At 45.6% G+C, this 14,509-nt stretch overlaps 1 protein-coding gene across 2 annotated transcripts in view; it reads right to left on the bottom strand.

Annotated features, from left to right (window-relative positions):
• Positions 1-14,509, bottom strand: part of CDK14 (cyclin dependent kinase 14) — a 720,213-nt gene that overhangs the window by 31,907 nt on the left and 673,797 nt on the right. Inside the window, exon 15 of one of the 2 annotated variants that reach the window (XR_011256569.1) lies at positions 10,833-11,585. The gene's annotated coding sequence lies outside the window, so the exon portion shown is untranslated. Of the gene's footprint in view, positions 1-8,222; positions 11,586-14,509 lie in introns of those variants that run through there. The other variant, XM_069587335.1, reaches the window with a different exon arrangement.

Below are 14,509 nucleotides of genomic sequence, written 5' to 3'. Positions count from 1 at the left end.
TTCTATTTGGTTCTCTCTCTCTGGAGGCATATTCTCTGGCATGGAAACCATCACGCCAGAGAAACCGCAGAGAGAGAGCATGTAGAGACAAACAGAAGATGCCTTTGGAGACCCAGCAGTTCAGGTCTTCCCAGCCCATGAGCCAGGTTCAAGTGCAGAAGCACTTGAGCTGGCTCCAGCCCCAGCAACCTCCGAGGTCTTGAGCCAGAACCGCCCAAACAAGCTGATCCAGAATGCTGGATCCGAAGAAACCATGAAAGAGAACACAGCTGAATGCTGCTTTTAGCCTACCAATTTGGGGGGTGACTTGTCTCAAAACAACAGACAAATGGAAACAGGTTGGTACCTAGAAGTGAGTCGTTGCCACGACAAACCTTAAAACATGTAGCAGTGGTTGGGGGCCTGGATAGAGGGTGGAGATGGGAAGCGCTTTGAAGAGGTTGTTGGAGAAGGATTAAAGGGAAGTGAGGAAGGTGTGGTGGAAGCTGGAGGAAAGGATTCCTTGCTTATAAAATAGTGGAAAATCGAGGAATACGTTCACCAGTGGTAACATGGAAAATGGGACTACCCTGGTGGTTGAGATAGTAAAGAATCTGCCAGCGATGCGGGAGACCTGGGTTCCATCCCTGGGTCGAGAAGATCCCTGGAGAAGGAAATGGCAACCCACTCCAGTTTTCTTGCCTGGAGAATCCTATGGACAGAAGAGCCTGGCGGGCTACAGTCCGTGGGTTGCAAAAGGGTCTGAGCAACTGACATACAACATGAGAAATAGAAAATGTATCTAAGAAACTCATGATCTGGTAAGATTTCCAGGCAGAGTGTTCAACACCCACTTGATTCTTCCAGCTGCCCGTGGGAAATACAAGAGGAGAAAGATGAAAGAAATAAAGAATTGTTAATTATAAAAGAGCCAAGATTGGGGGTTCAAAAAATAAAGCTATTCCTCAGTTTAATCTTCTCTGGATGTCTAAAGAGGCTAAAATTAAAACATGTCATTTATATCTAAAGATGAAGGCAATGGTGAAGAACCCTATAAGATTTGAGGTTGTGCCATATAGATTCTTTCAAACCATCAAAAGCCCCTCGAAAGATATGAAAGGCATGCTTTTTAGATGTTTTCATTAAACAAAAATACTTTAAAAAATCTCAAGGGTGCAGGCCTGCAGTAGCCATGGAGAGAAAGCAGTGATAAAGAATCCACCTGTCAGTGGGCGGAGTCAATCCCTGGGTAGGGAAGATCCCCTGGAGAAGGAAATGGCAATCTGTGCCAGTATTTTTACCAGGAAAATTCCACGGACAGAGGAGCCTGGCAGGTACAGTCCATGGGGTTGCAAAGTGTCAGACGTGACTGAGTGACTGGGCACACATACACACAGCCCACAGACAAGGGAGAGAAAAGCTTGTGTCAGTCCTAACAAGACTGATGAGAAACAACATGTGAAGGAGACTTGTACTAACGAGAACATTGCCAGCTCAGTCTACAAGGAACAGAGGTGCTATACAATGAAAAGAGGCTTTTGGACCTCCAGAGTGCTATGGGAAAGAAGCAGGCTGAGATAACTACACAGCCATAAACATTTTTGTAGAACAGGAGGGATAATTCAGAGGGAGGCCACAAGAGCCCAAAGAATGAAGTCAAGCGCCAAGGAGAATCATTACTTGGGAACCGTGTGTGTTAGTCGCTCAGTCATGTCCGACTCCTTTGCGATTCCATGGACTATAGCCCTCCAGGCTCTCTGTCCACAGAATTGTGCAGGCAAGAATACTGGAGTGGGTTGCCATGCCCTCCTCCAGGGATCTTCCTGACCCAGGGATCTTCCTGACCCAGGGATCTTCCTGACCCAGGGATCTTCCTCACCCAGGGATCTAACCCGCATCTCCTGCATTGCAGGCAGATTCTTTACCATCTAAGCCACCAGGGAAGGCCTTAGGGAGCCATATTGAGCGCTAATCAAGGAACTGGCGGGGGCTTTCCTGGTGGTCCAATGGTTAAGAATCTGCTTTTCAATGCAAGAGACATGGGGTGTGATCCCTGGTCAGGGAATTAAGATCCCACCCTTCTTGGGGCAACTAAACTGCTGAGTGGCAACTAAGACCCAATGCAATCAAAAGTGAAAGTGAAAGTTTGCCACACAGTTGTGTCTGACTCTGCGATTCCACTAGGCTCCTCTGTCCACAGAATTCTCCAGGCAAGAGTACTGGAGTGGGTTGCCATTTCCTTCTCTAGGGGATCTCCCTGACCCAGGGATCGAACCTGGCTCTCCTGCATTGCAAGCAGATTCTTTACCAACTGAGCCACTAGGGAAACCCAACAAACACAAAAATGAAGTTGAAAAAAAAAAAAAGGAACTGGTAACGTGCCTGGTTTGATTTTAGAATGCTACAGACTGATTACGGTGATTGCTGGAGACTCAGAAATGTCTGTAGCGGCTCTCCTATGCCTATCCCACCAAACAGCTGTATACCTATGCAAAGTATGTTGGCTATAGGGAGCAAATAACTTGCCGCTTTAGTTCACAGATCTTCAGCCCAAGAACTGGACTCAGGAAGCTGTCATTGAGAGTCTGCACTTACAGAGCCTCGTCTGCAGCACCTGAACTTGGCTTGGATGATGGAACGCTGGATCTCGTGTGAATGGATGCCATCCAGAAGAGGTATGTGGGAAGGGGTGAGTATGTTTTGCTTCCCAGGTAACACTAGTGGTAAAGAATCTACTTGCCTATGCAGGAGGTGTAAGCGATGCCAGTTCAATCATTTGGTTGGGAAAATCCCCTGGAGGAGGGTGTGGCAACCCACTCCAGTATTCTCGCTTGGAGAATTCCAGGGACAGAGGAGCCTGGTGGGCTACCGTCCATAGAGTCACGAGGAGTTGGACATGACTGAAGAGACTTAGCACGCACTCACGAGTATATTTTGCAAGTGGGATCAATATATCTAACTTGTGGTCAGAGGGCAGGCTGTTGTGGTTTTACAGCATACCCACAATTTTTTGACATTCATTTCACCAAACGATGGAGTCTAATTCTCCTCCCTTTAAATATAGGCTGGACTTTGTGACTCACTTCTAACAGATGCAATGCCAGGTCATAAAAAGCAATACACCTTCTCCCTGGTTCTCTTCTTCTCTTGGTGCATGTGTTGGGAGCCTTGAGCCACGGTATGAACTTGAGCCATCATGCTTAAGAGACCTCGTGGAGGAATCACATGCAGTTAGAGGTGCTCTGCCCTAGTTGTTTCAGCCCCTAGCTCTTTGAGACGTCCCGACTCTGGCACCAGATATATGAGTTATTGTTCATTCGCTCAGTCATGTCTGATTCTTTTTGGACTGCAGCACACCAGGCTTCCCTGTCCCTCACCATCTCCTGGAGCTTGCTGAAACTCATGTCCATTGAGTCGGTGATGCCATCCAACTGTCTCATCCTCTGTTGCGCCTTCTCCTCCTGCCCTTAGTCTTTCCCAGCTGCAGTGTCTTTTCCAACCAGGTGGCTCTTTGCATTAGGTGGCCAAAGGACTGGAATTTTAGCTTCAGCATCAGTCCTTCCAATGAATGTTCAGGGTTGATTTCCTGTGGAATTGTAAGTGATGAGCCTTAAACATGACCCTGGCTAAGTCACCATCTGACTTCAGTCTCATGAGAAATCTCAAACCAGAACAACCCGACTGAACTGTTCCTGATCTCCTGACCCACAGCATTATGAGAGATATTAATAATAAGTAACTGTTGTTTTTAAGACACTAAATTTTGGGGTGATTTGTTAAGTAGCAATAGATAATCAGAACTTGGGGTACCAGTCACATTTTATTCTGCATAAGTGGGAATCCCTGGGGTTCCTCAGCGAGATGGTAACCCAGAGGCATGTGCAAAGCCAGCTGTCAGTGTGGCTTGACATGAGTGTGTGCTTAGTCACTCACTCATGACTACTTGGCCTACTCTTGCGATCCCACAGAGTGTAGCCCACCAGGCTCCTCTGTCCATGGGATTTTCCAGGCAAGAATACTGGAGTGGGTTGCCATGCCCTCCTGCAGGGGATCTTCCCAATTTAGGGATCGAACCCAGGTTTCCTGCACTGCAGGTGGATGTTTTACCATCTGGGCCACCATGGAGTTTTCCCCTGAAACATCCTCCCAAAGCGTATAGAGCTGGTGCCCGGGGGCTGGTCTAGGAGGGGCTGTTTGCCAAGGATATGGACAGGCTGTGATGCAGGGGACTGGGGTGTTCACATGCGCACATGCTAGCTACATGCCGCCAGGTTTCGGTGAGGAGTCGAAGAATTCTAAGAACAAACTTGGCTTTCTAGGTCATTATGAAGACGTATTTGTCAAGGTAAGAGAATAGGATTTCTTTAACTTTTTGTCAGTTGCATTTAGAGTTTGAAATATTTAGTTATATGGTAAGTGGGCTTCCATTTTGACTCTGCTCTGGGTCTTGCAAGTGTCAGGGTTGGTCCTGGCCTACACCATCACCAGGGCCCATTTTAAACCAAGGAAAGCAACCCACAGCCCCCGGGACAAATCCCTGCCCATTGCATGCTTTTATACAGGCTGTCAGCTACCAATGGGCTTTACTTATAAAACAGCTTTTAAAAATCAAAAGCAAAATATTTCATAACATATCTATATGTGAAAATTACATGAAATTCAAACCTCAGTGCCCCATAAATTGTTTTATGGGAACACAGCCATGCTCACTCATTTATGTATTGGGCACGGCTGCTTTCACACTCTAACAGAATCATGAGTCAACCCTGCAGTGAGCCGACAGAGACGGTATGGCTCAGAAAGTGGAATTTACTGTCTGGCTCTTAGAGAAAGTTTGTCTGCTCGCTTCCTGGAGGATCAGACAGACAGGAGGAAGGGAAGAGTCTTGCAGTTCTCTCGTGGGGTGCATGATAGAAATACCTGCTGAGCACCCAAACAGACCCATGCCAGGGATCCACCCTCCATATTTCTAGAGTGAATTGGTCTGGGGTATGGGTGCCTTCCAAACCTTCCCATGATTCTAATGAGAGCCGGAGCTGCGAGCCACTGGGCTGAGGGGATTGGATATCCGAGGGTCTGAATTTCCCAAACGTTCGGCAGAATAAGAACTTGTTCTTGCTTGCCCCAAGGCTCTGCGAGCTACTCAGTTACTCCATTTGGCTGAAGATGGAGGGAGAGAAGAGTCATTGTTTCACACCGTAGTAGGATGTATTAGCTAAGCTGTGTGTGAGCAAGCTAAGTGGCTTCACTTGTGCCTGACTCCTTGCAACCCTATAGATGGTAGCCTGCCAGGCTCCTCTGGCAGTTCTGCAGGCAAGAATACTAGAGTGGGCTGTCAGATCCTCCTCCTGGGGATCTTACCCACCCAGGGATGGAACTCATGTTTCTTACCTCTCTTGCATTGGCAGGCGGGTTCTTTCCCACTAGCGCCACCTGGGAAGCCCTCAAACTAAGCTGCATTTGAACCTAAATCCTTGAACCACTGCTTCAAACACATGTTCCCGGATGTCCCCAGCATTGCCACGTCACTCGGGCAGGCAGACCTTGCCTGCTATAGAAGGTACCCCTGCCGGGCCCCTTCTCAGGATTCACTCCAACAGGGAATCCTCACCCCATCTTTGCCGCGTGCCCGCTGTAATTATTGGTGTTCTCGCAGGGAAGGAGAAAAGAGACAACTCTATCAGAATCCCATTCTCCCCCGGCACATTCAGCACCGTCAGCGGAGGCTGGCTCGGGGGGCTGCAGGCCTGCTCTGCGCTATTATTGTGCCTGGCTTCGGCTCAGCATGACTCAACGCAGACAATAAGCACACCGAGAGCACAGGGATGAACGGTAAATACGAAGCCTGGGATTTTTTTTTTTTTTTAAAGTCTTGTCAGTTTTCTCCTGATTTGTGTCCTTTATCCCAGCCCCCTCTGCTGTATAAGCTCCTCAAAGCTAATGCCCATAACGCCACCACCCACTGGTAGCAGCAGGCTACTGGACCACGGCAGGGCCTCGTGGCAGAGCTTTCACAATGCCCGCCATTCTTCAGCGACCAGGACGTGTTAACCTAAGCGGCACCGGGTTGCTCCAACACCTTCCCCTCTGGTTTCTCTTTCCTCTGGGGACCAACAGCAAGTGGAGGAGTGCCGCCCCCTGACTCGCATCGCTTGCCTCAAGGAGCCTCCGTCGCATGCTCCCACCTGGCCGAGCTGGAACCGGCCCCCGGCCCCCACCTGCTGAAAAAGCACAGCGAGACACTGGGCAATTAAGGAGCTGAAAGATGATCCTCGTCTCTACCGCCCCATTTAAAAAGTCTGAACTGTTTCTCAAAGCTACTTCTTTGGCCTTCTGTGGATCCCAGCTCTCCCCCTGCTTGTGGGATGACGTCACCCCAGGTACGCAGCGGAGCCCCGCCCCGCCCCGCCCCGCGGCTACTGGGAATGACGTCAGCAATGGCATCTGTCCGCTCTCCTGTCAATCACCAACGTGGGATGACAGCGTATGTTTTGCTCCCTTGAAACAGCCTCAAGGAACATGTTATTGTTCCGACCCTTGTACAGTTCTAATCAGTTTCCAAGGTCACTCGTGGTTCCCATTTAACTAAGAAATGTGCCTATTTTCTCCATCTTGCCTACCATGAAGTCTGCTTCTACGCCAGGGGTCCCCAACCCTCCCCGCAAACAAGCCCGTAACCTGTTAGGAAGCCCACCACAGCGGGTGAGTGGTGGGTGAGCTGATCAAAGCTCCCTCTGCCCCTCTCCATTGCTCTCCATCACTGGCGTTACCACTTGAACCATCCTGTTTCCCTCCCCACCATGGAGAAAAATTGTCTTCCATGAGACCGGTCCCTGTTGCCAAAAAGGCTGGGGACTGCAGCTCTACACCCTCCCCGTCTCAGAACCCACTGGGGAGGCCAGAACTGTGCGGAAATGTGCGTGCCTTTGACATAGATGACTAGATGCTTCAGGGAAACGGCAGGGGCAGTTGAGGGCTGGAGACGCAGGGCTCTCATTAACTTTTGCAGCATGCAATTCACATCAACTGGGAATACTTAAATTCGGTTCTGTGACAGTGTCAGCTTGTGGGGGCTTATAAACCGTACCATCACAGGAGTTACCGGGAAAGGAGCCAGGGAAAGGACACCGAAGTACCTGCTGTTGGGGGGTGAGGGTCTGCTTAGGGGGAGAAAGCCAGGGGTCCAGCTCCTCTTAACATGAGATATGAATTTTGATATTTTCTCTTCAAAGAGAAACATTTAAAGATCACCCAACTGCATATCTGGAAGTTGGAAGAAAGCAAGCAGTGTGGGGAAAAAAAGTGAGCAGATTTTACACATTCTTTTGTATTCCTAATACTTGGTGATGTGCCTGGCAGTTTAGACACTGAAAAATATTTGTTGGATCAAAGAACGAATGAATGCATGCCCATGTGTTGTGAACTTTATTATCAATTCATGGCGATTTGTTGGGGTTATGAAGATCCAACAAGAAAGAAGAGGTGGTGATAGAAATGAGACTGGCCTCCCCAGGTGGCAAGGTCCCTCCCAGGGCAGCGCCCAGCAGTGCTGGGTCAGGTGCAGGTGCCCGCTCGGCAGGGTTCAGAGAAGTGTGCTCCGTTGCCAAAACAGTAATGCCTCTGACAGAATGTCAGCATGTTTGGGCTTTGATTTGTATTCAATGGAGGGTAACCTATTCACCTTTCTCCTTTGCCTTTATCAATCCTAAAGGAAATCAACCCTGAATATTCACTGGAAGGACGGATAGTGAAGCTGAAGCCCCAATACTCTGGCCACCTGATGCAAACAGCCAACTTGTTGGAAAAGACCTTGTTGCTGGGAAAGATTGAGGGCAGGAAGAGAAGAGATCAACCAAGGGTGAGATGGCATCACCAATTCAACGGACATTGAGTTTGAGCAAAGGGGGAATTTAACAGATACCTGGCACATCCCAGCTAACTCGCGCCTTCACATATCCCAAAGCATGGTATACTTGGTCTCTTATTTGCACTATTCCTCCCCCCCCCTTTTTTTCTCTTTTTTTTGGGCCACACTGTGTGGCTTGTGGGATCTTAGCTCACCAGTCAGGGATTGAACCTGGTCCCCCTGAACTGGAAGCTGGGAGCCTTAACCACTGACTGCCAGGGATGTCCCTATACTTTAAGCCTGGTTGTGTCTAAGAGTATTTAAGATAATGTTTCTTTGATGGAATATAAGGTGTTATTTGAGACTCACCAAGAAGATGTACCAAAAAAAAAAAATGTACAGAGATTCTGCTATACTTTATTCCATATCATGTTACAAGAAAACAACAGTGACAGCCGACAAACCATTACGTCTTTCATAATACAGACAAATTACAATTGGTAACAAATATGCAACATGAATTATTCCATTCTCCTTTACTATGTATCATTTTGAAGGATAACAGTTTTCTGAATGATGCTAGCTCATTTCTTAGGTACCAACCTCCTGTTAGAAAGTACACATTTCAGTGTATCATATTAAAAAAAAAAGATAAAAGAAAAATTTAAAAAATCCACTCCCAACTAGAGACTCTAGATTTTGTATGTGCCTCTAAAATATGCTGCTATAGGAAGGGAATGAGGAGACTGCTTATTTGATTTGATTTTGTTTGGTTTGGCTTTTGGTGTCTGAGAAAATTACAAGGCAGTAGCACATATGGTTTCCTCTGCCTACAAGCTGGTAAGGGAGATGGAAGTTCTATGCAATTATGCAGCATATTCCTATGTATAAGGGGCAGGCAATAATCTACCCCAGTATGTACAGCCTAAACATCCTCTTATATAACAAAGATTACAAAACCAGTAATATTCACAGATGATTATCTTGTGTAGACTCATTACCTAAGGTATTGATTACACTGGCTATCATGTACACACTGAGGAAAGGATACCAAGAGACCGTGCTTTCTGCAAGCTTGAAGGCTCCTCAGGGACTCATCTTGTCACTCTTGGGAGGGAGGAATAGCTTCTCATCCTTGTGTTACTGGAGGGACAGCCATTCCCACCTTACACCCCTGTTTTGCTTTTTTTTCTGAGTACTGCAAACATTTTTTTTTCCATGTCCTGTGTATCTTGTATCTTTAAGTCAACCAAACTCTTCCTTCAAGACAATGGAAACGAAGTCCCAGGTTTCCTTTCAGAGCACTGTGTGTGCGGTCATGTGGATAGAGCTACCATGCTAACATGTTCCAACTATTCCAGCTGTTTGAACTGAAGCTACTCCTTCATATAAAAATATCTCACAAAACATTCCAGTGCTTTCTCAACAGAATAATAAATCTGCTCATGAACACAGTCTCGAGTGATTTTCATGGCTGTCCTCAGTGAGAGGAGAGGGAAAAAAGGAAAAGGTCGTTGCAAGTGGGAGAGGAAAGAGAAGGAAACTTTGGATGTCCCGAACCAACGGCAAGCAAGGGGAACCAGAGGTCTCCTAAGTGAGACCCTTCTGAAACACGTCACTGTAATAAAACATATTCCTTTTACTGAGCAGTATCACATTTCATTTTGCAAGAGAAACTGTCAGTAATAGGGTCACAGATCTGTGGATAACTTAACATTTCTAAGTGAAGTCTTTAAACATTAAATATCTTCAAATTTTCAAGTTAGAAAACTTATTATGTAGCAAGACTTCATCATCAGTTGCCCTTGGTTTAAACCTCATTAAGTACAAAAGCTCTGCCTCTCCCCCAGAATGAATAATTCAGACAAATCACAGGAGAGGCTTGTTTTCTGATTGCAGGTCAAGTTTTCTTCCCATGTTTACTTTAAGAAATCCTAAAGTAAATACACATTAAGTCAAAATCCCTCTGCAGACTTCCAAAGAGTTGGAATGTGTGAAAGAAGAACCGGAAGGAGTTCTAGGTGGCAAAGAGTAAACATTCTGGCCTTGGATAACTTTTCCTCTCTTTTAAATCAACCAGTAAATGGCTTAGCACTCAGAAGTTTACAATGAATGCTACTTTGGGGACAAGATGGATTGTGACCTTAACATCTATCCTCACATCCCATTCCAGGGAAAGTACCGTTTTAATGTTAAGAAATTCTGGGTCCGATTTCCTATGTGTAGTGGGTTTGACCACAGAAAAGCTTTTCCTTCACCTGACGCTCAGGGAAAAGTCTTTGTCAAGCTGGCTGGTAATTCCTATTCTTGACCCTAGAAAGTGCGACTCTCCTCTCTAACAGGCAAGGTAAAACAAGGTACACGCCGGGATTTCCATAAGAACTGGTGTCCTGAGGAGCTAGGTTTCATGCTCTAGATGACGCTTCCTAACTTTCCCATTAGCCTCAGTGTTATTTGGCATCTGCAGCGGGGGCTGCCCCGCCAGGAACAGACCTGTGCCAGGCAGCGCTCCCCCGGATCAAAATCCGCACGCCCAGCCCACATCTCGCTCCATTCACGTATTCGCCTTCATCCTCCAGGGTCTCTCAACTTCTTAAACAAGCGAAGCCGGGCTTTTCTCTTTTTCCCCCCTTTCCATCTTTAAAGCAAGACTCCTGCCTTGTCTCTAACACCTGCATCCGTGCAGTTATTCCCGGAGACTGTTTACAGGTAGGGTACCCAATGATGCCTTCCAATCAGCTTGGAATGTTTAAAAAAGAAAATGTGGTTCAAAGGTGCTTTGGTGTAAACGGGAAAGTTTCACACTCTGGATAACTTGGTAATCTGCTTTTTCAATGTTGACTAGTAAAGACAGTATTTGGGGCTCATCCAGAGGATATAAGTCTTTTGCACCCACGATTTAAACATTCTGTTCCTCACTTTTCACCATTTAGAAAATACAAAGCATAACAAAGTGGATGGAAAAAATAAGATGTTGACAAGACCCAGAAAACATGTAAAAAGTTACCTCAATTTCCAGAGGTTCAAAAGGAAGCGATTTATCCCTGTCTTTGTTCTTAATGTTTCATATTTGTTTCTTCACTTCCAGCCTGCTCGGAGAACAGTCATGCTATGTGGCTTGAAGATGCTAAGCAGATTCCGATATCTTATATAAATGTGCAGTTGTTTCCGAGGGAAAAAAAAAAAAAAGCATATTTGCAAACGTTCTCAAAAGGAAGAGACAAGTGGTGCTCCACCGCCAGAGACCAAGTTGTCAAGTCAGTCAGAGAACATGGGTTTGCTTCAGCTACAATTTTCCTTCCTGGTGGCTGCAAAATGTGCACTGCTCTCAAAGAAAACACACATTGTTTCATGCCACTATGTGGCTTTCAAGTACAGACATTACTGAGGAAGTGTGAACACCGAGTGTGTTGTCTTAATGTATTTAAGACATGGCTGGTGAAAGCATAAAAACCTTTACAGAGACGCTGCGGTGCAGAGGGAAATCAAACAAAATCAAACGCAAAAGACTGAAAAGAATACATGCCATGTATCAGTAAGCAAAACTTAATCTTCACACAGTTCTTGGAAATCACAAGGTATCCAAATGCGTGCAAGGTTTTAAATAAATTGCGGAGAAAACAGGGTCTTGTCAGCTTCAATTTTCTTCTAAGTGAAATCCACCCCAGGGAGCGAAAGGAAACTGATCCATGAATCCCTTCGTATTATTGGCCACTTCATTAATTTTTTTTTTCCTCCCCAGAACGATGACAACTTAATCCTGGAAGGAGGAAAAGAGAAAACTGTTACATGTTAAAAAACAAAACAAGCAAATCTTACATCATTCTTTTTCCAAAATTACACAAGACATCGAAAGTGCTCAGGCCAAAGGGAGCCTGTCCATTTTTTTTCCACAGCTACCTCAAGCATTCTCTTGAGCCAAGACAGTTCTTAAAATACAATAAACACATGTTCTGATTGCATTTTCTTCCATTAAAATAATTCAACTCCATGAATTTAAATGGTCTAACCTCCTCTTGGATTATTTAGAGAAAAAGAAATTCAGCAAATCTCCTTCCTCAAGTCATTAGCACTAATACTGGTCTTAATTAAGTGCCTGTGGCATCATACAGATCATTAAAAGGACAGATCGTATTCATTTTTTGGACATGAAATAGAAAAACGGATCACTTTTTTTTTTTTTTTAATCCAGCTGCATATGCATCCACAGTGCTGACTATCAGACCTAGTTTCAGCAGAATGAAAATTGGCCAGCATGACCTGAATTGCCAGGCTCTTCCCACCACCCTGCATACAACTGTGGGTTTCCAGTGATGCCTGCTTAAATTCGGTAACTGCTTCCGAATGGAATGTGAACCATTCCAGAAGAAAGGAGGAATGTTCACTCCGCTTCTCTCTCTGTTTCTTTTTGGCCCTTCAGCATTGAGTTTCTAAGACAGGAAAAGAATGTCTTGCTAGGAAGGGTGAAAAGAAATGCTGCCAAGGCAAGGCACACAGCTGAGAGATTCTATCCATCAGCTCCATGGAGGCCCAGGACCAACTCATTATCTCAGTAGAGAAGCTGGAGGTCACCTGTCCCCTTCCACAGTGCCACACGGTCCCCATCCTGGGCAGACAGGACCCCATGGCCCCTGTCGAGACCTCATAGTGCAGTTGCCTTACCGCTGCCCTTGGAGGCTGTGCTGCCAAGCATGTCATCCTGAATGGCACAGCCTTGACCATCTGACAGTGAAGAACCATTAGAATAGTACCCTTTCCACCCTCTACTCATCCCCCTCCCCCCACCTACTATGAGGATTTTTAAAAGGTTAACTTTCCACCTTGTTTTAAAAGTTGACATGAAATTCACATAACACAAAATTCACCATCTTTCAAGTATACAATCCCTGAGTTGGGAAGATCCTGTGGAGAAGGAAATGGCAACCCACTCCAGTATTCTTGCCTAGAGAATCCCATGGACAGAGGAGCCTGGCGGGCTACAGTCCATGAGGTTGCAGAGAGTCACACATGACTCAGCAACTGAGCATGCACGCAGAGCGTATGATTAACTGGCCCTTAGTGCCTTCACAGCCTTGCCCAACCGGCACCTCTATTTAATTCCAAAACACTTCCGTCACCCCCAAAGGGTAGCTTATATTCTTTACTTATATTTCTCATATCCTTTACTCCCATTCTTCCCTTGCCCCAGCCTCTGGCAGCAATGAATGTACTGTCTGTCTCTACATGTTCACCTATTCTGGAAATTTCATGTGAATGGAATCATACAATATGCGATGTCTGGTTTCTTTCACTTAACATAACGTTCCTAACGCTCACCCGTGTTGTAGCTTGTGCCAGTACCTCATTCTTTTTTATGGCCGAATAATATTCCGTTATATGAATATAAGACATTATATTTATCGATTCATGAATTGACGTATGCTTGGGTTAGTTTCACCTTTTGGCTATTGTGAATAGTGCTGCTATGAACATGCATGTACAAATATTTGACTCCCTGTTTTCAATTCTTTTGGGTAACAATTAGAAGTGGAATTGCTGGGCCATATAGTAATTCTGTTTAGCTTTTTGAGGAACTGGCAAATCATTTTCCACAGTGGCTGCAACATTTTATAATCCCACCAGAAATATACAAAGGTTCTAATTTCGCCACATCCTTGCTAACATTTGGTATTTTCTGGTTTTTGTGTGTGTGTGTGTGTTTGCTTTTTCTTAATTATAGAAAAACTAGTAGATGTATCTGGTATCTCATTGTGATTTTGATTTGCATCCCCCTTATGATTGGTGATGTTTAACACCTTTTCATGTGCTTGTTGACCATCTGAATATTTCATCTGAAGAAATATATATTTCTTCTTTGAATGAAATATTCAAGTCCTTCACCCATTTTTAAACTGGGTTGTTTGTTGTTGAGTTATAGGAGTTTTTTAAAATATATATATTTTGGATAGTAATCTCTTGATTTGCAAATATATACTCCCATTCTGTGGGATGCCTTTTCATTGTATTGATAGTGCCCTTTGAGGTACAAACATTTTAATGATGTCCATCTTACCCATTTTTTTTCTTTTGTTGCTCGTGGTTTTTTAGTGTGTTAGTGGCTCAGTTGTGTCAAACTCTTTGTGATCACAGGGACTGTAGCCTGCCAGGCTCTTCTATTCGTGGAATTCTATCCAGGCAAGAATACTAGAGTGGGTTGCCATTCCCTTCTCCAGGGGATCTTCCTGACCCAGGGATTGAACCCAGGTCTCCTCACTGCCGCCAGATTCTTTACCACCTGAGAGGTCTATGTCATATCTAAAAATCCATTGTTAAATCTAAGGTCATGAAGATTCACCCCTATTGTTTTCTTCTAAGAGATGCCAGTTCTTCCAGGAGGCTTGCCCACCCTGGCCAAACAGGAGTCGGGGTTTGTCCTGACATCTGCTTGCCAAGACCCAGGTGGCAGGTGGGTTCTTTACCACTCCAGCCGCCTGGGAAGCCCGAGGTGAAGCAGTCATTGCCTGGCTCTCCTCACTCCAGCACTTTTACTGGCAGAAGGCAGACCCCAAGGTCAGGCCCCCAAGCTGACCTTCTGAGCTAGAGACTTCATGCAGTGCTCCTGAGGTATGGGGGCACTGACTGTGGGGGAGCGCCTAGGGTAGCAGGTGGCGTCGCTGTGCTCCTGAGTAGGCTTGGTTTTGTTGG

Source organism: Ovis canadensis, chromosome 4 (genome assembly GCF_042477335.2).
Source record: "Ovis canadensis isolate MfBH-ARS-UI-01 breed Bighorn chromosome 4, ARS-UI_OviCan_v2, whole genome shotgun sequence".
In the NCBI taxonomy this organism is placed as follows: Eukaryota; Metazoa; Chordata; class Mammalia; order Artiodactyla; family Bovidae; genus Ovis; species Ovis canadensis.
This window is presented reverse-complemented; position numbering and strand designations above follow the sequence as displayed.